Raw genomic sequence first — 27255 nt, 5'->3', positions numbered from 1 at the left:
ATCAAAACTGGTTCCAGAGACGGGGATTCGTGTGACATTGTTCTATATGTCTTGTCTGAAAATTTGTTTGAGGAGATAGATAGAGAACCAACTCGTGAGGTTAACGTCTTGGACCTCCTGACAACAAATAGAGCTGAACTCAGTTAATCTAGAGGAATGAATCAGTGATCATTAGGCTGTGATAGCATCTACGACAATGGGTTTGACAAACAATGTCAAGGAAGGTAGAAAGATATTTTTGCTTATCAAGGGTGACAGGATACAAATTTCAGAGAAAAAATTCAAAGTAATCGTGCCACGTAAACAAAGAGAACTTCACCTCAGATTCAAGAGAAATAATAAAAAAACAGACAAACAGAAGCTGAAAGAAGCTAAAATGAGCTTAAGGAGAGCAATGAGAGAAGCCTTCAACGACTTTGAAAGTAAAACTTTGTCAGCGTATCTGAGTAAAAACCATAAATGGTTTTGCTCGTATGTATACTCAGTGAGTAGGTCAAAATCACCTATACATTCACTCAGCGACCTTACTGGCACCGAAACGGAAGATGACAGAGAGAAGGCCGATATGCTGAATTCGGTCTTTCAGCGCGGAAGATCGTGACGCGGTCCCTCCTTTCAATCGTCGTACGAATGTCAGAATGGTGACTGAGATAACCGGTGGTGGAATAGAGAAACGGCTAGAGTCGCTTACTAGTGGAAAGGCCTCAGGACCAGATGAGATACCTATCAGATTCTACAAAGATTAGGGAAAAGAACTTGCTCCCCTTCTAGCAATAACTCAGCGTAGGTCGCTTGAGCAACGATGGGTACCTAGCGACTGGAAGAAGGAGAGGTCACTCCTGATTTTAAGAGGGGCCATAGGACAGATGCAAACACAGCTTCGTTGACGTCCATCTGTTGCGGAATTATGGAACATGGTTTATTCTCGAGAATTATGACGTTCACGGAGAAGGAAAATCTCTTCTATAAATATCAGCATTGATTCTGCGAACTGAGATCCTGCGAATCTCAGCTCGCTCTGCTCCCCCATGAGGTCCATAGTGCCGTAGACAATGGCGCTCAGGTTGATGACGTATTCCTTGACTTCAGGGAGACATTTGACATCGTCCCGCACTGCCGTTTACTGAAACAAATACAAGCTTATCGGGTATCGGAGCAAATTTGCGACTGGATTCAAGACTTTCTTGCAGACAGAACACAACACGTCGCTCTTAACGGAACAAAATCGACACATGTAAAGGTAATTTCCGGTGAACCCCAAGGAAGTGTGATAGGACCGTTATTGTTTATAATATATATAAATGATCTAGTATGGTGTGTCGGATGCTGTCTAAGGCTGCTCGCAGGCGATGCAGTTGCCTGTAACAAAGTAGCATCGTCAGAACATAGTAACGACTTGCAGAATAACTAAGAGTTGATGAACGGTGCAGGCTCTGGCAGTTGACCCTTAAGGTAAATAAGCGTAACATATTGCGCATGCATAGGAAAAGAAACCCACTACTGTATAGCTACGCTATTGGTGACAAACACCTGGAAACAATATTTGCCGTAAAATATCTAGGAGTAAATATCCGGAGCGACCTTAATTGGAATGAGCATATAAAACAAACAGTGAGGAAAGCGGATGCCAGACTGAAATTCACAGGAAGACTCTTAAGGGAATGTAGCTCATCCACGAAGGAAGTGGCTTATAAGACACTTGTTCGACCCATTTTTGAGTATTGCTCATCTATCTTGGATTCCTACCAGAGAGGACTGATAGAAGAGATAGAGACAAGATCCAACGAAGAGCGGCACGTCCTGTCACGGCAGCGTTGGCGTGAGGGTGTTACAGAGATGCTCAACAAACTCCATTGGCAGACGCTACAAGAGAGGCGTCGTGCATCATGGAGAGTTTTACTACTGAAATTTCGAGAGAGCACTTTCCGGTAAAAGTCGGAGAACGTATCACTGCCCGCCACATACACCTCGCGTAATGGCCATGAGGAGAAAATTCGAGAATTTAGACCCAATGCAGAAGCTTACCGACAGTAATTCTTGCCACGCGCTAGCCGCGAGTGGAACAGGGCTGAAGAACTCAGGTAGTGGTACAAAAAGTACCATCCGCCACACACCATTAGCTGGCTTACGGAGTATGATGTAGATGTAGATCAACGCATTTGTCTATTTTAATTTTTCAGATTAATTTTTACGAAATGCCTCTATGCTTAATATGTGACGTAAATTTGAGTTTTTAACTTGATGAGTCCTGTTCACTATATTTATAGATTATGTTCTATGAAATGGTATTATTTTGAATTTTATCAAGACAATTGCAATTCGTTACGTCTTCTATCTTTATAAAACGACTGTATACTGAATTTTTATTTAACATTGACAAGTCCTGTGTCATTTAACACTATTTAACGGCTACAGTGTGTTATTTAAGGCAGGCTGCCTCATTGAAAAGCAATAGTCATTGTGTGTAAGTGAACATATGAATGATGAGATTCAGTGTATCAAGCTTATTTTAATGTGGTATATTTTCACTTTGTTTTCATACTGTGTATTATTGTAATTATTGTACAAACATTACTTCTCGTTTGTTCTATTCATCGGACTGATTCTGATGATTGCTGTGGCCGAAACGCGTAAAGGCGTATTAAAAAAATTAAGATATAATGGTAAAGAACACGCCCAATTACGCTGACTAGTGATAATGATCGCGGACTCGTACAGTTATTTTATGCCATTCATAGGCATTAAGTTGTACATATAAATAGTATGCCACAGCTCACACCGATCAGTTCCCCAATTGGAACTGAAAGGAAGTTAGCGTACAGAAGGGAGATGTTCAAAACACGTATGCCAATAAACAATGCGTTTTTCCAGGTGCTGGAGTAACATACGTTAGACACAATCCTACAGCAACAACGGGCGTTTTCAAAAACGATTTAATGATCCAGAAGGACCCAATGTGAAAACCATTCGCAAACTCTTCGCCAAATTCTAACGGACAGGCAACGTGGCGGATGCTGTAGTGGTAAATGTTGGCCCTAGACGGACTTTAGTTACTCCTGAAAATGTCACCAAGGTTTCTGGAATCCAAGGGAACCTGTCCGCAGAGCTGCAGCACCGACATTTTTGAAGCGTTCCAGCACGCAGAAAATATTGAGACAGAGCCTATACGTGTTTCCATCCAAAATCCATAGCCGCCAGGCCATACGTGTACGAGCTGCACGACATAGTGCTGACTTAGTGAACCAGATACTAGCAATTATTGAAAATGAAGTATTTGATGTGGGTAGCATCTGGTTCACAGATGAAGCACACTTCGACCTAAGCGGAGTCATGAATAAACAAATTGGTGGTTCTGGGGTTCCGAAAATCCCCATTTGTGTGAAGTGAAATTACTGAATTTTCCCAAAGCTACTGTTTGGACTGTGGTATGTATCAGAGGTATTGTTGGCCTTTTTTCATGCGAGAAACGATCACTATGAACGTAACGTTGAATGTTGTAACACGTTGTCACCATACAGCTAGCGCTCGATGATCGACCAGGCGCGGAATGGTTTATGTAAAATGGGGCCAGACCACATCGCACATAACATGGGTTTCGGTTTATTCATGAATACTTCGGGAATAGAGTCATTGTGTTGGATTATTGAAATTTTACTGGAGCAAGAATGGATTGATCGCCATATTCGCCCGATCTGACTCCTTGTGCTTACTTACTGTTGGGTACATTGAAAGACACTGTGTACCGGAACCATCCACCAGGCTAAACAAACTTGATTTGGTGATCTGTGTGGCATCTGAATACACTACATGATGTGACGGGAAATTTCATTGTTCGTTCCCACCAACTCCGTACTGCGAGTGGTGGGTATTTCCTATACATTGTGATGTGCTCGCAAAGACTGCTTTCAGAGGACGAGTTTAGTTATGTACGCTGATTCTGTGCGTGCTGTAGACTGACTTTCGAATTATTTCGGGACTTCTATACAAAATTCTTACAGCTTTCACATTAAACATGACTTTGCGGCACTCGTCTATCGATCTTAGTTTATGAGATATTTAATTTTGCACTCAGGTACTCCTCCACTGGGCATCCTTTAACTTGATCGTGAAGCTGTTGAGACGTTCACAATGTTTACGACTGTCAAAAAAGTTAATATCGTTTATGATTAATGTCGCGAAACTACTATTATCAGCGGTGCGGCTATGGCGGAGAGTATCCAAATTGTGCCAAGCACTCACGCCCTGTCGTTGCAAATATTATAAAAGAAGTTCTACATTCTGGCTGTGTGACAAACAAAATGCGCTCAGGGAAAGGAGGAGCAACTGATAAAAGAAATGAAACTTACATTTTAGCAGCAGGTCTCACTAAGAGGCATCTCGAAAGTACAAGAGGGACAAACCTGACTGGTTTTCTGCGAACACTACATTCCATCATATTTCATCACCTTCACATTTCGCTGTATCTTCAGCTTCTTGCCAATGACTTCCAAAATTCGCTACAGTTTAACGGATATTATCTATGAAAAGTGCAAAGTGATGCGGCATAATCATCCACAATTTTAATTAACGAAAAGTCATTGTTTACAAACAATGGACAAGTCAGTCTTCGCATGACGCACTACTCGTCAGTTGAAAATCCATGTTGACTCAAAGAAGTGGATAAACACTACGCTCTTGGCCTGTCAACGTTTGGTGTGCGTTTTTCAAGGCTGACATCGTTGGCCTCTGTTTCAGTGACGGGAATCTAAATACACTAAAGTATCTCGACTTCATAAGACGCTGCTGCCGCAGTTACAGAAAGATATCCTACTGGACATAGGGCAATCAGTATGGTGCCAACATGACGGACATCCGTTCCACATCGCACATTTAGTGGCAGCCCCTCTCAAGAAAACATTTAGAAAGCACTGGAAGGGTCGTTCAGTAAAACGCAAACTAAAATTAACACTTTTATACTTTTATTTGTGGCGAAAATTGAAACAAGAAATCTACTAGGAGACACCGATGACTCCTGAAGGCATGTGGCCTTATAACACGGGCCTGTACTGCCGTCATCTTCAAATGAAATTTAACATGCTGTACTGTGTCTCCAGAATCACCTGATACATTGTAGGAATGTTCAAGGCTAACTTTTTGAGCACTTGATATGACAGTGGTGGTAATTAACACCCGAACCGTACCTCAGTTATGTGCTTGAGGGAGATGAGACAGTGGCTTGCGGAGCTGTTATCTTGGTATTACACTTTAAGACAAAACGAAATCACGCACCACGAAGGAATTATCCGAATTTGACGGAAATCGATAGATGTTATGTACATGTACAGACAAATAAGTGATAAGAATTTCAGAAAAATTGAATGACTTATTCAAGAGAAATGGTTCAAATGGCTCTGAGCACTATGGGACTCAACTGCTGAGGTCATTAGTCCCCTAGAACTTAGAACTAGTTAAACCTAACTAACCTAAGGACAGCACAAACATCCATGCCCGAGGCAGGATTCGAACCTGCGACCGTAGCGGTCTTGCGGTTCCAGACTGCAGCGCCTTTAACCGCACGGCCACTTCGGCCGGCTCTATTCAAGAGAAAGAACGTCACAAATTGAGAAAGTAAACAATGCGTTGGTACAAATCTGGCACTTATACAAGCAGTTGTTCGGATTGGCATTGACTGATAGAGTTGTTGTATGTCCTCCTGAGGGATATCGTGTCGAATTCTGTACAACTGGTGCGTCACGTCGACAAAATACCGAGCTTATTAGATGCCCTACCAATAATGCTCCAAACGTTCTCAATTCGGGGGAGATCCGGCGACCTTGGTGGCCAAGGTAGGGTTTGGAAACCACGAAGACAAACAGCAGAAGCCCTCTCCGTGTGCTGGCGGTCATTATCTTGCTGTAAACTACGCCCAGGATAGCTTGCCATGAAGGACAACAAAACGGGGCGTAGAATACCCTCGAAGTACCGCTCTGCTATAAGGGTGCCGCGTATGACAACCAAAGAGGTCCTGCTATGAAACGAAATGGCATCCCAGACCATCTCTCCTGGTTGTCGGACCGTATGGCGGGCAACAGTCATGTTAGTATCCCCCCGATGTCTGGTGCGTCTGCAGAGACGTCTCCACTGGTCATCGAGGCTCAGTTCGAAGCGGAACTCATCACTGTCTCCAATGTCTTCTCTAGTCAGTGAGATTCTAGGCCAAAGAAAATAAAAAGTGCTAATGAACAATCTCACGCTATAAAAAAAGAATTCCTTCCTTCCTAAGCCTGAGAGATTTCCTCCTTACCTTGAGTGAGATGTCGGTCTCCTGCAATGTGCATGCAACTACGAACTGAGTCACAACCTTTACACAGCTTCCGGATGCTCCTCCAGCGCCGGAGAGAAGTTATGTCCCCATACGATATGTAAAATTTTTGACGAGGGTTTCTAACACTGCAGATTACTGTTGATTTTTGGAACCCAACCTACGACCAGCTTGGAGACAGAACTGATGACACTTTCTGCAGGACCTGACCATCATTTTGCAGGACAATGTTCAAGCACGTACAATGCAAGCTCTTACTGATTTGTTTGACTGATGAGGCTGCTGAGTGCTATACCACCTACTGCACTCCCCTGACTTAAGCCCTCGTAAGTTCAACTCGATTTCTGAACTGAAGGAAACACTTCTCGGCATTCGCTTCAGAACTGCTACAAATTCGCCGGGCAAAAGACCACGCCGCTCGAACTGTCAACACAACTGTCACTGCTAAGAGTCTCCTACGACTTCCACATAGCTGGCAACGAGTTATACACGATGTTGGTGACTTCTTTGAAGGTCAGTAAAACTTAGAAACAAGTATCTATTTTTTACGAGCTGTAAGTAAATAGTTGCCACTGTTAAAGTTCCAACCCTTTTATGTCGTAGAAGACGGAGATGGCCCCACTTGTTGTCACTTGATCACGATGTCACTTTTGGTTGAGAAATTGCGAGAGTCCTTTCCTACATGCAGCATTAAATCTGCGACTCTCACACACACACACACACATACACATATTCCTTTATATTCAGTTGATTGAAGTCGTCCTTTCCATAACAGAATCATGAATAACCAGATAGTATGCTGTCATTTCTTTCTGGGACAGTGTTTTTGTCTGTATTTAGACAATCCTATCGATGACAGATTTCAGTGTTTCTTCATCCTGACGTTGACAATCGATGTAATGTACGGGGCCCATCTGTAAATTTGTACGACTCATGATCGGATTTCTCCTTAGTGCTCTCTCTCCATAATACAGGAACTTAACATTGCCGCGCATTTTATACGCCTGCACAGTCTTCTTTGTGCTAAAATCGACGAAATGGTTGTTTTCAGGATATTTAGAGGAATTCAGATATTTTCAAGTCTGTTGCGTCTACTGCATCGAATAGGCTGCAATCTTTGGTAATGGAGTTCCTGTTTCTCTGAAAAGCTAAAATTATGTATTTTGCTGTTTCGAGTGGCGTAATCAATTTAATTTGCCACGTGTATCCACTAATTTCTGGTATAATACATTAAATTAAATCCCAATGAGGGAATGCTACAGTCAGGCTTCAACCATTTCGCTACATTACATTAACTCTTTCTCGGACACTCGTATCTCTGGCGTTCCCCGGAACAGTTTTCAGCGTCGTGTCTGCTTTATCCGAGAAACTACATTCACTGTCTTGTCCGCTGCGAATCCGTACAAGTTCAAGGTGAACGTTTAAAACAATCTTTGCATAATCCTCTACGACCTCAAGTACCATACGGAGTAGAATATAGAAACCGAATCAACTATCATCAGTAAATTCCTTTAGCTCATTTATCGTTCCCAACAGCATTCTGCAATCAGACTGTGTCATTTGGCGTAAAAAATTCATATCCTTTTATGAAAACAAGTGAAGTGCGCAATTTTTGGCTAACACAATGTCGGCAGCTTTCTGTTGCCCTGATTAGTCGCAAAGTTTTCTTTCAGTATGTGGACGACTCTCGCATGACAGCATATAGGGAATCGTTGTGAACGAAAACTGGTTGACCAGATGATTTATACTTATGGCATTTGAAGGGAGTAATAGACTAGTCAATGAGAATTTTTTCCCCCGAATTCAGTATGTGACTTATCTTCTTCGTCTGCTTTCTTTTCACTCACTGCAATGTCGCATGAGAGAGCAAAGAGAATAATGTTATTATTTACAACACTGGGTATACTAGTCATGATAGTATTTATCTATTGCAAGACGGTAATAGTTTTTTTTCACTTTCCTGTTCTTCTTCGCTTTCTTATCCCTCTCATACGTTTTCTTCTCTTCAAACACGACATGCTACCTATATACGACGCCAATTAAGTCTCCTTAACTGCTATCGTATAAATATTTCTTCACTATCAAAATCCACAAGATTTCTGTCTTGATCTGTAACTAATGATGTAAGATGTCAGTGGAATGGAAGGTGCTTTGAGTGTTTAATTACATATATATCTGACATAATTAAATCTTTACTCATCAAAACCATGACGAAAGAATTCGTTTTACTATCAGATTAAATAAGAATCCCACCCAACACTAGTTATGACGAAATTGTTTAAGAACCATTGAAAATAATAAGCTAATGCTTTGGCAAATTTCGGCAAGGGATTTGGAATGTATTTAAATCACCACTCGTCAAGGTAAAGCAATTACGTTCGCAGATGTTGTATTGTGCTTGCCAAAGGTGAGTGCAAAAGGACAGAAAACACTACATAAGGCTATGCATTAGCACCTATGGTCAGAGCTGAAAGCATGTTGAATCTATAACTGCAAACATGTGTTCAGGATGAAGACCGAAATCACTGAACATCGTTAAAAAATGACTCAACTTTCCCTACAGTTCGCTCGCTGTTGCGACTCGATCTCACCATACTTATAGTCTGCAACCGGCGGTTCAAGGGGCTGCATATTCAGTCATTGACTCTGTACCATCAACTTTCAACTGCATGTAAGTTCAGTTCAACCAGATGAGAGCCATACGTCTCTGAAGTAAAGTGCACCCATGGAGAACAGTGCCAGAGAAGTCTGTCCACCGAGATGCTGAAATAAGAAGCGACTGCCGATAAATGTGCCAGTTTGTCAAGACACTGAAACACGCAGCAACTTCCCACAGTCCGCTTCCCACAAGGACGACCAGGTTTCAGCGTTTTCTTAGCGCCACATAATTTTTATTGGGTGAATGTAAATATTATGACTGCTGACCGGTAAGAAGTGGACTTAAGACACGCCGGTCTCCCTCCTTTATTCTCATTTCAAGTGGTTAACCAGTTACAAAATTCGTTACACACTTTTGTCCGCTGTAGTTCTGCAGCTCGACGTAGCAAGAACTCTTCAAGTCGTTGGAAGTCCCCTCTTAACTATCCATAATTGCCAAACTGTAGCCGATGCAGGATTTTGTGCACGAACTGACCTCCCAACTATGTCCAAGAAATGGTCGATGGGATCCATGTTGGGTGATATGGGTTGTCATATCGTTCACTCGAACTGTCCAGAATATTCTTCAAATCAATCGCGAACCGTTGTGGTTCAGTGACGTGGCGCATTGTCATCTACAAAAAATGCAATCGTTGTTTGGGAACATGAAGTCCATGAGTGGCTGCAAATGGTCTCCAAACAGCCTAATAACCATTTACAATCAATGATCGGTCCAGTTAGACCTGAAGACCCAGTTCATTCCACGTAAACACGGCTCACACTTATACGGAGCTGTCATCAGGCTTCACAGCGCCTTGTTGACAACTTGGGTCCATGGATTCATGGGGTCTGCGCCACAATCGAACCCTACCGTGAGATCTTCCCAACTGAAATCGGGACTCATCTGACCAGACCACGGTTTCTCAGTCGACTAGGGTCCTACCAATGTGATCATGAACCCATGACAAGCGCTGCTGTCTGTATCGCGCTGTTAGCAAGGCGCTCGCGTCGGTCGTCTGCTGCCACAGCCCATTAACGTCAAATTTCACAGCACTGACTTAACGGATACGTTTGTCCTACGTTCCACGTTGATTTCTGATGTTATTTCATACAGTGTTTCTAATCTGGTAGCACTGACAACTCTACACAAAAGCCACTGCTCTAGGTCGTTAAGCGAAGGCCTTTCGCCACTGTATAGTCCGTCGTGAGAGATAATGCCTGTAATTTGTTATTCTCGGTACACTCTTGACACCGCGGACTTTGGAATATTGAAATTCATAACGATTTCCGAAATGGAGTGTACCGTGCATCTAGCTCCAACAACCATTCCGCTTTCAATGTTTGTTAATTCCCGTCGTGCGGCCATAATCACATCGGAAACGTTTTCACATGAATAACCTGAATACAAGCTACAGCACCGTCAACGCACTGTCCTTTTATATCTTTTCTACGTGATACTACTGCCATCTGTATATTTGCATACCGCTATCCCATGATCTCTTTTGTCTCAGTGTACTTGGCGCTCCAAAACTGTGTTTTACTCTCTCCCTCTCTCTGTATATGTTTGTGGGACCTCTGTAAGTGCAGCCGTGCTTCTTACTCCCACTTCTAAATTATTTAGGTTAACCAATTGCAACTGTTTTTACACTTCCTTGAACATTTAGCCTTCTGAGGGACCTGAGGGCAGTGCCGGTGTCTCATGGTCTTCAGAGGTGCCCTAAACTTTTCTGTTCCCCCTCCACTCACTCAAATATTATCGTAAAGTCCCATGTATTTTGACGAATGCTGACTGCCTTTAGTTCTGTCCACAGTAGTGGCTGTTTTGGGTCTCTTCCTAAACGATATACATTCTCCTGCCACTGCTCTCTAAGGAGAATCTCCATTGTCCGCGCACAGTTTAGAGATACTGTCTGTAATCTACGTAGTTAAGTACTGGCAACCACTGGTACTGATTCACATGTCATTTACAGTTAAGGATTAATTTATCCAAATTTTATTTGACTTTTTCATTTGGGATTTTCATCAATTACAGGACAGTTTGAGAAAAAGGGTCGCGTAACAATATTCTTACTTCTGAAACGTATCAAATCACAACTGACATGTACATGACTGGGTTTTTTGATTCCAGGATCTTACCTCCAGTTCGCACTGCAGGCCAGACAGAACTGATGTAACGTGAGTGTAGGTACAGCGCTGTGGAATAGACCTCCAGAAATGTTACAGTTAGTTCGAAGGACTGAATATTTACTTGATGTTCTGCTGCCTTTAACGTTTCTTTTTCAATTACATCTCTCTCAAAACCTAAAACGGAGTATATATTATCGCCCAACATCAAATAAACATAAGCATTACTCCTGGTCTCGCATAATGTGAGATTTTTATTGCAATTGATTTTCAATTTGGCAATGATTTTTTTTCTTTTTCTCTGATTTGCCTTCTCTGTCACTCCTGATGTATGATCATCTACCTCAACAAGACGGAAAGTGCGTTATCGATTTCATGTTCCACGTTTTAAGATACCGGGTGATCAAAAAGTCAGTATAAATTTGAAAACTGAATAAATCACAGAATAATGTAGATAGAGCGGTACAAATTGACTCACATGCTTGGAATGACATGGGGTTTTATTAGAACCAAAAAAATACAAAAGTTCAAGAAATGTCCGACAGATGGCGCTTCATCTGATCAGAATAGCAATAAGTAGCATATCAAATTAAGACAAAGCAAAGATGATGTTCTTTACAGGAAATGCTCAATATGTCCACCATCATTCCTCAACAATAGCTGTAGTCGAGGAATAATGTTGTGAAGAGTACTGTAAAGCATGTCCGGAGTTATGGTGAGGCATTGGTGTCGGATGTTGTCTTTCAGCATACCTAGAGATGTCCGTCGATCAAGATACACTTGCGACTTCAGGTAACCCCAAAGCCAATAATCGCACGGACTGAGGTCTGGGGACCTGGGAGGCCAAGCATGACGAAAGTGGCGGATGAGCACACGATCATCACGAAACGAAATCGCAAGGGATCTTTCACGCGTCTAGCAATATGGGGTGGAGCGCCATCCTGCATAAACATCGTACGTTCCAGCAGGTGTTTATCAGCCAGGCTGGGGATGATGCGATTCTGTAACATATCGGCGTACCACTCACCTGTCACGGTAGCAGTTATAAAACCAGAATCACGCATTTCCTCGAAGAAAAAAGACCCGATAACGGTAGATGTGGTAAATCCGACCGATACCGTGACTTTCTCGTCGTGCAATGGAGTTTCCACGACAGTTCTAGGATTTTCGGTAGCCCAAATTCTGCAGTTGTGGGCCTTGACAGACCCTCGGAGCGTGAAATGAGCTTCGTGAGTCCACAACACGTTACTCAACCAATCATCATCTTCCGCCATCTTTTGAAACGCCCACACAGCAAATGCCCTCCGCTTCTCTAAATCGCTAGGTAACAGTTCATGATGCCGATGAATTTTGTACGGATAGCATCGGAGGGTACGCCTAAGTGCCAACCAAACAGTAGTGTATGGAATGCCGGTGCGACATGCGACTGCACGAGCGCTGACTTCCCCGTGCATAGACAAACCCTCTACAATCTCCATTTCTTCCTGAACTGTGTCAGCAGCATTACGCTTCGTGCTCGGTCGGCCACTACGGGGTCTGTCGTCTAAATAACCCGTGACTTCGAACTTCGAAATCATTCTCGCTACAGCTGCATTTGTCAACGGACCTTTACCCGTTCGAATCCCCTTCCTATAGCGATAGGATCGTAACTCTGAACTAGCACATTCCCCATTCTGATAATAGAGCTTCACTAAAAGCGCCTATTCAGGTAACGTCAACATGCTGCGACTGCTGGCGCATCTGATTTTCTCTCTCGTTACAGCTCATTTTATACACGATTGTCATGCGCAGTCACTGACGTTTTGCTGTCCAGCGCCATCTGTCGGACATTTTGTGAACTTTGTTTTTTTTTTTTTTTGTTCTAATAAAATCCCATGTCATTCCAAGCATATGTGTCAATTTTTACCTCTCTATCTACATTATTCTGTGGTTTATTAAGTTTTCAAATTTATACTGACTTATTGATAACCTGGTAATTATGTCCAGAATTTTCTGACGGCCCAACTGATTATGAAAGTTGAAATTACTATTCCTCAGTGTAATATTTGGTATGGAACTATGGTTAAATAAGTCGAGTAATGTAATGACATACCAACGATGATACGAATTTAGCGTGGAGTTAAAGACAGCAGTTATAACTGAGTATTTAACTGACAGGCTAAACGTTAGGCATTTTCGATGACATTCCTTGTGATCTACATCTACATCTATGTGATTACTCTGCTATTCACAATAAAGTGCCTGGCAGAGGGTTCAATGAACCATGATCAAGCTATCTCTCTACCGTTCCACTCTCGAACGGCACACGGGAAAAACGAGTACTTAAATTTTTCTTTGCGAGCCCTGATTTCTCTTATTTTATCGTGATGATCATTTCTCCCTATGTAGGTGGGTGCCAACAGAATGTTTTCGCAACCGGAGGAGAAAACTGGTCATTGAAATTTCATGAGGAGGTCCCGTCGTAACGAAAAACGCCTTTGTTTTAATGATTGCCACTCCAATTCACGTACCATGTCTGTGACACTATCTCCCCTATTTCGCGATAATACAAAACGAGCTGCCCTTCTTTGTCATCCGTCAGCCCCACCTGATGCGGATCCCACACCGCACAGCAATACTCCAGAACAGGGTGGACAAGTGTTGTGTAAGCAGTCTCTTTAGCAGACCTGTTGCTTCTTCTAACTGTTCTGCCAATGAATCGCAGTCTTTGGTTCGCTCTACCCACAATATTATCTGTGTGGTCGCTCCAAATTAAGTTATTTGTAATTGTAATCCCTAAGTATTTAGTTGAATTGGCAGCCTTCAGATTTGTGTAACTTATTGCGTTATCGAAATTTAGCTGACTTCTTTTAGTACTCATGTGAATAACTTCATACTTTTCCTTATTCAGGGTCAATTGCCACTTTTTGCACCATACATATATCTTATCTAAATCATTTTGCAAGTCGTTTTGATCATCTGATGACTTTACAAGACGGTAAATGACAGCATCATCTGCAAACAATCTAAGACGGCTACTCAGATTGTCTCCTATGTCGTTAATATAGATCAGGAACAGTAGAGGGCCTATAACACTTCCGTGGGGAACACCGGATATTACTTCTGTTTTACTTGATGATTTTCCGTCTATTATTACGAACTGTGACCTTTCTGACGGTAAATCATGAATCCAGTCACACAACTGAGGCGATACTCCGTAGGCACGCAGCTTGGTTAGAAGACGCTTGTGAGGAACGGTGTCGAAAGCCTTCTGGAAATATGGAATCAATTTGACATTCCCTGTCGATAGCACTTGATGAGTATAAAGAGCTAGTTGTGTTTCACAAGAACGATATTTTCTGAAACGGTGCTGACTATGTGTCAGTAAATCGTTTTCTTCGAGGTACTTCATAATGTTCGAATACAGTATATGTTCCAAAACCCTACTGCAAATCGACGTTAGTGATATAGGCCTGCAATTCAGAGGATTACTCGTACTTCCCTTTTTGGGTATTGGTGTGACTTGAGCAATTTTCCAGTCTTTAGGTACGGATCTTTCTCTGAGCGAGTGGTTGTATATAATTGCTCAAAACTGATAGTGTTGTTACTTATTGCTGAAAGACTTGCTAATCCATCAAGAGTTCAGAAACATCAAGAAAAGATGTCCACACCTATTACTTTTAGATTACTAACATATAATGTAGTTAAATTACATTGTGTAATTTCTGAAATACATCACTGTTTTCAGAGGAGGTGGTAAATTGCCGAAACAGTGGAAGTAATACACACCATTAACCGTCTTCTTAAAAGATGTCAAAGAAGAATAGGTTCACTTTCTGTCTGGAGGTTAACAACCGCGGTTTCATATTCCTATGTGTATTGAGTAAAGTATCTCTCATGAACATACCCCGAAAATGTGATTTTTCCAGATTTTTCAATATTACTACGTGACCTTTTTTTTCATCAAATACAGACCAATCCCGTTTTCCCTATACAGTATTAAGCACAGCACATTCCCTTCATGAAGCGCTGTTGCTTCCATTAAGTGCATCTCAGTTAGTTGTTTGTGCGTGGCCTTTGCACAAATAACTGCCTTAGAAATCCTTGCCACGCTACCAGCCAATCCTCCATACGCTGATGAAACAGCAGATGTTGGAACGAGAAGTAATACCCCTCCTCTTTTTTGGATGGATATTATATGCTGTCTGCAGAGCGATTTTCCTTTTGGAGCAAATTTTGCAGGACTTTTTAGAAGTATTTTCACAGCTACTATGAAATTACAGTCTGGCTTCATACACTTTATACTACTTTGAACTGTTTTAATTATTCTGTTCATTATATTCTCTGTGTTCTTCTCCTGCTTCTTCTTGTCGATTTTTTCATACCCACGCTCATTTTAACTTTAGTTTTCATTGCCCAAGTTATTGTTAACGTAGGTTATTTTTCACTGAGTTTAGCAACTTTTACCTTCATTCTGCACCTTACTTTTTCCGCTAGAAACTGGTCTGCTAGATGTTTGCCTGGGAAACTGTCTGGGTTCATTGCGTAATTGACGTCATGTTACTTGCATGCTCTATCTAATTTATTGAATTCAGCATCAACTTTATATCTCGGCTGCTGTATGAGTAGTCAGGTATGTGAAGTTATATGGGTAAGTTGTTAATAATGCAATTAAAGAAAGTTACACCTTACTTGTTGCTCTTCTTTTTCTCCTTATACCTTCCTCAAATCCTCCCTCTCAAGTGATATACTCGTCTAGACAGTGCTCTTAGATATTAGTCGCAGCAAGGCAGAAGAATACATAGTGCGTGTGCAGATAGATGAGATTGAAGAGGCCTGCATTTCGAATTCCAGTAAGTCTTATTTCTGATGAAAGTGAATTACAACCACAAAATCGTAAACATGTCGATCTATTTCCATACACAATCAGATGAATTATATGTGATCCGTCCAACTATGGGAAATATAACGTAATTATTAACCTTTCTTTCATAAAGAAAAATCTCAAATTCAAGAAACTATGTAGTCGGGGTGTCCCAGACAGAATGTTCGTATTCAGGAACGTAATGGGAATGATCATGCGAATCAAAAATGTCCAGTAAGCATGGACTCTGATATGCATACCGTAACAGCTATGAGCATTTGTTCAGTAGAAGAGATGTGTTTCACATTAGAGGACACCAACAAGTGCTCATAGGTCTTGAGGTATGCACTTTAGAGCATACATTTACTGAACTTTTTTCCTTGTTTTGGTCCATACTACCATCTCTCAAGATATTGAAAGCAAAGAACTTGGTATAGCCGAGATCTGTTTCACACTATCTAAAATAAAGACGTGCTCATAGCTCTTAAGGTGTGCAGTTTAAAGCCCATATTTACAATACTCGTCTACTTTAAATGATCGTATTCTTGCTGTATCCCCGAATAGGCCTCCTAACAATTTCTCCTGGGACTACACGTATATTTCAAATCGATTCCACAAAAAAAGAAGTATAAATTTGTAGGAGAAATGTTTTAAAACTTGAATGAAGTTGGATATTTCATGTTTTCGTGTAAGGACGGTGTAATATCATCTGATCAAACGCTACCGTTTTCCATTTTTATTTATTTTCGATGATATTGTTTCTGATAAGCGACATATACTTACCTATGGCTCGCCATTACAGTGTAAACAGCATTTATCTCTGTCAAGAATACAGCAGAATACTGAAACAGTTAATTACAGGCATCGGTAATGTAATTCTTCTTTCCCAACGAACGTAATTTGAGTCATGTATCCCGCAATCATTTTTAGCCATATATGATTTTCAATGCATTCCTCGATGTGTGTGAGTAAGTACGGAGTAACCCCTACGATATTCTAGTTATAAACAAAGATGATGATTTAAACAAAGGGCATTACCATCTTAATTTCGGCAATTATATATGTATTTGATATCATGCAACATAACAGCCTATCGCAAAGCGAAGAGACGGTTTGTTCTACCACACACACGCGACCGCGGACGCACAGGTGGCTTCTAAGGGCGGGCCAAATCCGTATTGACAGCTGAAATCAGCTTAACAGGAGCACCCGGAGGACCAGTGTCACACCATGCTCCACAGATGGTGGTAGTCTCTGGACTTCCACCGGCCGCTAATTTCGTGATCGAGACCACAAACACATTCCCATACAACCCACGGCCGCAATCATCTGCTGAACATGAGTAGTTGCATACTGTGATATAAACGGAGACATTTACTGAAACTCATTTCAGATGTTTTGATTGAGCGTTACATTTGTCACCATGCCTCACAACTGTATTGTATAAAAGATTAGTAATAAGAACAGATGTTGAAATATCGACGAAATATTGGCAAGAAACTGGTGTTGCGGCAAAAACGGAAAGCTGAAGCTAAGCCTGTACTGGAAACAGCATCTAGGTCTGTTTCTCAACCGCTGCAGAGACTGATTAAACAAATACAGCTATTCTGTGGAAAGACGAAAGCAATAAGTGCAATGAAACCAATGTATTTATGAAGGAAGATAACAAGAAGAAGAAAAAGAAAAAGAAGAAGGTAGTGGTGATGACGATGACGATGAATACAGCGAGGAAGATTGTGATGGAAGTTAAGGAATATTAAAGAAAGTTATAGCAGAGACATGGCGTAAACTGGTAACATCAGTTTTTAACAAACCAGTAGACAGAACATGTGATACTGTATACAACATCAGGTTTGATGTGACAGCAAAGGTCACAGATAGATGTCGATGAAAATGATTTAATAAGTCATTACGGAAGAGTTCCGGTAATGTGATATAATATAAATTATTGTTCCAAATTTAATCACCCAAAAGGAGTTACACAGTATGAGACCTTCAAAATTATGATACATTTCTCAGGGCTGTCAATGCTCATAAACAAAACTAATTCCCTTCCACACGATTAAATGCCAACAGAAGACATAAATACCTTCTGTAGGTAAAACTGGTGGTGAGTCATTATTGAGAGATGATGACATACGAATCGCCAGCACATATCTATTTTATTCACTGTAGTAATCAAAATGAATTGATGGAGCTTTAGATATCTTGCTAGATTCAAAAGTGGTGTTCAGTAACAAAGTGTTGAGGAGGAGCTATGCAAAGCATCGATAATTGCTTGTAATTTATGATGCTTGCCAAATTATAAACACGAAGACTCAATTTCAAAATGGGAAGTTGATTATGAGAAGATTCCATCAGTTGATAGACACCCACAAAAAGTGTATTTCACAGATTTGGCAACAGTTTACAAAATTATTGCATGGGATTTCGCATATCGAATATCACCTTTCAAGTGCGGATTGCTCTTGGTGTAACATTTAACAACGACTATAGCTCACGTAAGACAATGAGAGCAAAACATGTGTTAGAAACTATGCTAACAGGAACTGATGGAAAATGTTAGCTTCCTACTTCTTGACTGACATCGGAGAATGCTTTCTTTTAGAAGAAACAATATAGAACCATGTAAAAAATGGAATCTTTTTATTTGTATTGGTGATTATGAAAAGCGGCGTCTGTGGTCTTACTGGTGCCGTAAATGGGCGAGACTATCACAAGTAATAATAATGGTATCGTCTTTCCTGCTCTATCACACTGAACTCTTAAATTACTTCATATCACAATGAAATAATTTGAGAAATATGACTGTATTATTAAATTTACGAAACCTTGCATGATCTCACTTCATTCACTTTTCTCAGCAGAAATTACTTGGCATAAATTGTTTTGTTACTTTGCTGTAATCTTCAAGTGGCAATATGTATTTAACAGATTACTAGGTGTTATAAACGCTATTTCAAGCGCTATGTGTGTGCTAGGTGTGTCAGCAATATTCTGTGATGAGATATCGCTTTTCACAAGAACAATATAGTACAAATTATTTTGTATCATCCCATGATTTGTACGATATATGTAAGAGAAAATCTTGAGTGTTGTGAAACCAGTTAATCTATTGTTGACACTCCGTACATCTAAATAGGTCCAACAGCGTGAGATTTCCACAAACGCTACAGTGAGCACAGCAAAATCTGTCACCCCAACAATTACTAACAAAGAAAAGATCCATAAAAATGAAGAATTTAGCCATTCATTCCAACACATAAAATTTGATCTTCACGTATTATACAGAATGGACAACGCAATCAGAACAACACGTATGAAAAATTTTAATCGTCATCAGTGTCATCGCTGATTGGAAAATATCTGCTGAATGACTGAGAAGCAAAGAAAAATTTCAATTTTTTCAAAGTAGTTCTTACACTTGAGTGATTGTTTCAGTAATAACGAAAATACCTCTTAAATATTCGATATTTGTTTCGATACTTATTAAAATTACGACATAATGTGAATATATTTGTACAGCAACATCTGTGTCCATAATACAGAACATTAACAGTCTAATATGCTGTGAACAGCACTAGCCAGAGCAATACAAACAAACCTGTAAGAAAGAAGTGTGAAATGACTTGTTTTCGATTTTTTATTGTTTGCTGCAAGTCTCCTACTACATATTCACACGAAGTATGAGATGATGAACACGAATTTAATTTGGACATTCCCATTCGGGTGGTAAATCATTTCACCACCTCTCCTAATTGCCACAAATATTAAAACATCAGGACACAGAGACGTGCATACGAGAAACAATAAGGAGCTAACAGCATATACTCACTTGCAGAAAATTAATGTAACTGAAAAACTAAGCGTATGAATTTTCCCAAGTTCAGATCTATGAGAGCCTCATTTGTGCAGTTTATAATGCTACCGTCACACTACATGTCAAAGCAAAAGCCAACAGGTATTTCCGTAGAATGAAATGTCAGTAGTGCCATAAGTAACACTATTAATGTGAGCGGTATGTGCAAAGCATTAAATGTGCAATTTGGAAAACGATTCTAGTGATAAAAGGGTAGTTTCGTACTGCAGAAATATTACACTAAGTATTTGATTTTATGGATACTTGAACAAGCATGTAACCTCAACATAATGGTTAACAGAAACCTTTCTTGTGACTAATCAAAATCGGCACAAAATCCAAAATTACGTTTCACGTGAAAGACTTTGCGAAGCATTAAGAGAAAAATGTCCATTGACGTAAGCCTTCACATTCTCCTTGATACAGGTTCTACTCCACTCCTGGACATACGTTACTACAGAATCAACTTAAGCTTCGCACAGTTCCAAGTTATTATTCCATGACAGAGGCAGTCTGATTTCTATGCAGATTACCAACTCATTCGTCGGTCAGGACACTAGTTTCTTTCGTTGAACTCAACGTTTCCCAGGAATAAAAGTGGCATTTATCCTGTTATTTATCCTGTTATTCCCAGTAGTTCGTTGGAATCAGATATTCCTGGTCTTTATGTCACAAGACACAGATAACCAAATGCCACTTTTACTCGAGTTCTAGAGGAGTAGGTTTCAAACTCTGGTTGCTCATAGTGACTCTTACCAATTCCCTTCACGCTAATGCAGGGACGGAAATTTTGGAAGGGCCTCTGCTGATCATGTTTCTCACAACTATTGAAGTGAGCTAGTGCTACGTAACTAATGAACTTGCCACCGACGGCACATTTAATCACAGTTGCCCACCCGTTTACCACAATTAGACTAAATGTGTTATTACAAAGTATTTGCAGCTTTTTGTCCTGATATCATTAATATCATCAGATTCTTAGATTAACTTTCGATATTAACTATTTGGCTTAATTTTATCCAACGAAGCGTTATGTTATGAATGTTGTTTGTCGCAGAAACCTCTCAGACGACGCGAACTTGTGAAATGTAATGCCAGTTTTACCTGAAATTTCCAGTATATTAAAAACATTAATTTCCATGTCCTAGTTTAAGATTTCATGTTAAAAACTTTGCTTGGAGCCTCAAACTGATGAAACTGGAACACGAATTTTAATTTGAAATCTGAATAAGTAATACGATATAGCAGAGGTCTATTTCGCCTGCGTCGCTTCATTTTCTGCACGCCGCAATTCGCCCCGCGGGTGTCTGCGGCGAAATAAGATTTCCTTCCCGGCTACCCTAATTCCGTACTCTTGCGCCATAAATATGTATACAGCAACTAGCATATTCCCTGTCTCAGTTACTGTCCCAGCCTCCGTATTTGCAGCAGGGTTACATATTGTTTACTACCGGCCATGCAGTTTCATTCCTCATGAGAACTCAGGCATGAAACTTTTGACTTCATCAGTATAATCACAGTTCAAGTTTTCATTATGTAATCAGCCAGTTTAAATGAAAATGTGAAGAGGGAATATCGGAAATTTGTCCCTGATCATACGGTATGGTATATGCTGGTTCTGTAAACACGGAATATGCAGTGATATAAGGGTATATATATATCTCAAGGACGTCAGTTCTATATACCCGCGCGGTTCTACTTCTGCGTAGGGAGACGTGAGAGCATTTTTACTCAAAAAAAGAAGAAAAAGGCACCTCCTACACAGACATTGTATTGTCTGAAAAATCACATTCACAGACTTTTAAGGAATCTGACGTATTCCTGCTCCTTCCGAAATAAAAATACATTTCTTGTTACTTTCTGAACTAAGCGGTGAACAGAACATTCAACCACTTATCTGTAATATAGTTTCTAGGTTGTTGTATCAATTACGAAAGCTGTCTACTATGATGGATGGTAACTGACAGAGACGGTACTCATTACCTGGCTCATATAAAATCTATGTTAAGACATTTGCTTGTACTCTTCCCTATTATCACTCTACCGGTAGTTATTGCAACGGCTGATCGTATCTAGGATGTGTGTGTTGCGCTATTCCTTCACGTACATAAAAGTAAATATCGCTCACGAATGTTATGATACATTTTTGTTGCTCTGTATTAATTATGCGTGGAACTATAGCGGAAACATGTGGCATCGTAGTACAGCACTACTGTTGTGAAAACATACAAGACTTTCATGCAAATTGCTTTCTGCTTCCCAGAATTACTGCTGCTCTTAGTTTCTCCTTAATATAAGGGAAATGTTGAACAATTAAAGGACTCTGCAATCGCTTCTGGACATAATATGTCGTGATGAAATTTTCGGTTCTTATTTAGGTCTAGTAATCAAACTATGACCTCTCGCGCTCACGCTAAACTGAGAAATATCATTGAAGTAGGTGTTATCGAAGGGTTGTGGAGCATACGCATGTTGTTGTGATCTTCGCTCCAGGAACTGGTTCGCTGCTGTTTTCCGCGCTAGACCGTCCCCTTCATCTCTGTATAATCTACATACATTTGAATCAACTTGCTATGGTCGAGACTACGTCTCCGTTTACAGTTTTTACCCCCCGTACATCCCTTCATAGTCAAATTAATCTTAGTGCCTCAGGACGTGTCCTATAATAACAATTGCCTGTAGCTCCATAGCTCTATGGTCGAGGCTAAGTCTTCAATTGGACGTCACTTTAGTGACTTTCGTGTCCCTAATAAACCCCACTTACCTAGCTTGGGAACGATTTGTCATTCCTTGCTACTCTTTGCATCGTTGAGAGAGGAAGACTAGATCACAGACGCCCTAAAAATTTCCGTAGCCAGAACCAGATTCGATCTCACGACCTCTCGGATTCCAGACACATGCTTTACCACTATACCACAAAGCTATAAATCCTATAAATCTAGCCATTCGTTTAGCTGGAATGAGCCAGATACTTCTTCCAAATAGCAAAATCCCTCTACTACTTGTAATGTATCATTTCCCGATATAATTCCTTCAGCACCGCCCGATTCAACTTAACTACATTCCATTACCCTTTTGATGATAATAACCTTGCAACTTTTTTCTTTACAAGGAACTATCCATTTCATTCAGCTGCTCTTCTAAGACCTCAGCTGCCCTTCGATGTCTCTGCAAAGCTTTTATTAATTCTCCCTGAGCTTCAATACCCTTCCTAAAATTCCACTTGTTTTCTTTTCTTTAATTTGTTGGCTTTCGGAACTTCCCCTTACAGCCATATAATCGAAGGAAATATCATATTGCAATTGGTTTTGACCATCCTTGGTAGACATTATTTAAGCAATTTCCTGGTACAATGTAACATATGACTGACAAAGGACTGATTCGACATAAAATAAGATTTACAATAAGATTATAAGAAAACATTTAAACAAGACGAAAATGGAACACAGGATACACACTGGTAGCACACTACAAAAATCCTACTATTAACACAAAAAGAAATGATAAATCGTCGTTGTACACATTTACGATTTCGGTCCACTTTAATGACTAAATATCTAAATTGACAATAAAGTGTTCTATGTATGTCTTGTGGGAATTGTTTCGTAATTTGCAGATAGAGAAGTGAATATTCGTGCAAGTCTATAAGTACTATCTACACAAGAACCAGAATCATGTATTAGAGCCACACGTATCGTTACACTTGTAGTCAGACTCGTACTCATAGAAGCTGAGCGTCCCATATTCTGCAGAGTATCTCGTAAAATGTAGGGATATAGTCAGTTAATTGCGATTTGGTCTACCCCTGGCATTCTAAGTACCAGGAGCATTAGATTAGCATCCCAAGGACCTGTACCTTGATGCTGGCACTGTTGACGAACTCGTACAGTAGTTTATACTTTACAACATCGTTGGATGCTATCAAGGTTTGGCGGTTGCTTGGCAACTGATGGCCAAGAGTCCGAAGATTACTAGCAAGGACGTTTAATGGTGCGTGTTCCGAAAACACTGTAGAATTATATGGTTGAGTTCTTCTTCCTCTCCGTAAACACGTAGAGGAAGAACGCTCAGGTTGAGCCAATAGAGGTGTTCGTTGAGTTTCCAGTGATTAAATTTCAGCCGTGCTATAACTGTCGTGAAGCTCCTTGATTTTGGTGCCTTATTGTACCACGGTATTCTTGGAATCGTGTAGTGAACTTGTGCGTAGTGATTGCCTTTGGTTTTAGATGTCCGCGACCATTCCTCTTGCCAGTCCGATGACGACTGCTGTCTGAGCATAGGTGTCATATCTGTGAGAGAGAGACTTTGTGGTATGTAATTAGTCCATGCAGAGATGCCTTCTTTGCTAGGGCACCTACCTGCTCATTTCCAGGTATCCCGGAATGGCCTTTCATCCATACTTTCACGATGTTGCGACAGTTTCTATACAGCCGAAACACAACTTCGACAATATCTGTAAATGTGGACTTGTGACAGTTGTTACGATGGTTTCTAATCAATTGTAGGGCTTACATAATACGAGAAGTGATAACTACTATGTCTGGTATGTATGTCTGTGTGAATATTAGGGCTTCCATAATGGCAGTCAGCTCGGCTCGGCTGTCATAATAGTGGAGTGTGGATCCAGGTAGTATAGGCCTGGCTGTCCACCATTTTGATCCTGCAGCCATCATAAATCAAGACACAAACGAGTGAGCGTCATTTAGCCACGTAGTGTGCATTAATTTATATCAATGGGGAAGTTGAAAAACTGTGCCAGACCAGGATTCGAACCCAGGTTGTAACACTACGCTACTGCGTACGATACTTATTAAAGCCTGTACTATGGTAAGTTGACGGGCATCCCTTTATAAGAAAGGATTTTGGTATATATGTTGACCGCGTGTACCTGAATGGAGGCAAAATCAGACTTTCACCCACTCAGTAACAACAATGATACGTCAAGCAAGTCTGAAGTGCAACTACACGTTAGGACGAACAAGAAACAACACAGCAGATGCTACCAAATTGTTAATAATACGGTCGCCAGCCCAGTTAGGCATTAACTGAGTTTCTTCCCTGTACAAGTTGAAGTATGTGTATGCAAAACCACACGTAATAATACTGCATAATATGGTAAATTTTAGAACCAGAAAATCTACTGTACTAATAATTTCACTTTCTGTACTATATGAACAAGCCATAAATACACAACAATACACTATAATGTTTACTACAAACTTCGCACTGTCTATTGATCTGATTAAAATCGGGCATAGGTTACCCTAGAAATAGCACTTTCGAAACACACATACAATGTCAATTTTGAAAAAGGTAAAACATTAATAAATTTTGGTTTTATATTGACTTTAACTTTGCTGGTCAAATCAGTTCAGTAAATTTCAGAATTTAAATGAATAGAAAAGAAAAAGGGGGGGGGGGGGGACCCTGAAACTGTTATGATCACTGTACTGAAATTTTAGTTTATCGAAATCGTTAAGCACTCAAGACTTCCAATATATGAGTTACTACTCTTTTTGTCTTATTTCTTGCTAATTTAACTACCATTATTTTTGTCTCAAATTGACTAAACTTCATTACTAAACCAACTTTATCAGACCTTTGCTCTTTGCTTATTTATTCATTAACAACAAAGTGCTTTAAACATCATTCTAACATAGATAGGTCTGCAGGTAATTCTTATTAACATAAACTTTAATTCTTCATCTCGGGACACTCGGATTGCACAACATGTGGAAGGGACCCTGTCTAGGTTAGTGATGAGGATAATTAAATGATAGGACAGTTCTGGTAAAAGTTAAGTTGTTATGGAACAGTCAGGAACAAAAGTAACGCTGGTCCACACGAATACAGTACTAAAAGTTTCAACCTGTTCGTATCGATGTGGCGGTTGGCGGGCGGCGAGATGGCGAGGCACAGAGCACACATATAATCACAGCAATGGCTCTTGATGTATCGGCACTTTGCCTCTTCTTAGCGTCGCAATACTTTTCCATTTAGTGCCTATGGAATATTGCCATGCTGTATAGGCGTCGGAAACGGCACATCCGAGCCTCAACGAAATCACGTTTTCCAGGAGAGCCTCCTCGATCCAGAACGTGTTTCTCAGACCGATGCCCAACTCCGACTACTACTGCTGAGCCCGTTATGCCGTGCCGCGCCCGTGTGCATTTTCCCGCGCTCGCCTGCCATCCACCTTTTACCGCTCCCCTACAGACAGGGTATTCACCAAAGGTTTTGCATTCTACATATCCTAATACATTGCCTACGTATGGACCAGACGCACAAGTACAATTTTAACATCTTACAACAGTTTCAACATTTCTTACATCTCCATTTTGTTATAATATTGCTTGCAATTTGACATAAACATTAATATTCACATCGAAAATTGTTTACAGTTTCTTTAACATAATGACATGAAAAGAAAAAAGAAATGAAATCAGAACATCGCTTACACTAATTTATCGCAAATCAGAAGACAACATTATTATATGTACAATAGAACAGCGTTGGTGTTGTAACAAGGTCTCCTGCTTGAAAGCGGACTCTCTGGCCACAAAGTTGTCAGGACACACTGACCATCACAACTGCACGGACTACCCTAGCACGCCTCCCGTCAGACCCAAAATCTCAACTTATCCACATGTCCGAAGAAACAGGCACCGCATGTGCAATTGAGGCGAGACTGACCAATGATCCCTAAAGTACAGACGCACATGACGCTCGAACTGTTACGGGAATCGGAGAAACGCCGCGAGCAGTGAGGATAATGGGCAGGAATACTATGTCTTTAACGTGTGGATAAGTTGATAATTTGGGTCTGACGTGCTAGGGTACTCCACGCAGCTGTGATAAGCACTGTGTTCGGAAGGTCTAGTGATCAGAGAATCTGCCTAGTAAGCAGGAAACGCAGGTTGGAATCCCAATCTGTCACAAATTATCAACTTTCGCCGGCCGAAGTGGCCGTGCGGTTAAAGGCGCTGCAGTCTGGAACCGCAAGACCGCTACGGTCGCAGGTTCGAATCCTGCCTCGGGCATGGATGTTTGTGATGTCCTTAGGTTAGTTAGGTTTAACTAGTTCTAAGTTCTAGGGGACTAATGACCTCAGCAGTTGAGTCCCTTAGTGCTCAGAGCCATTTGAACCATTTTTATCAACTTTCCCCAGCAAATCAGTGCCCACTGCTCAGCCTAATGTCGTTCATTCCTTTGTGCCTTGCTGTTGTGTTAGTTACATTCTGGTACTGACACGTTTAACTGGCCCTGGCATCAATCAGCAGAGTCAGTGTTTCGTACGGCCTGTTGTGGTGCAGTAGGACTTTGACACACTTGGTGCCTTAATGTCGACATCTTCACGTATCCGGCTTTAGCGGTTGGAAGTTTCTTATTTATCTAATATCTTCAGCACACACAGTGCGATGTAATTCCCGGTATTTTTGTTGTTTTTGTTTTTGGTCAAGGTGCTCATACTCGTCGAAACAGATTAACAGG

This window comes from Schistocerca americana, chromosome X (assembly GCF_021461395.2).
Source record: "Schistocerca americana isolate TAMUIC-IGC-003095 chromosome X, iqSchAmer2.1, whole genome shotgun sequence".
Lineage (NCBI taxonomy): Eukaryota > Metazoa > Arthropoda > Insecta > Orthoptera > Acrididae > Schistocerca > Schistocerca americana.
Note: the sequence above shows the minus strand (reverse complement) of the source record.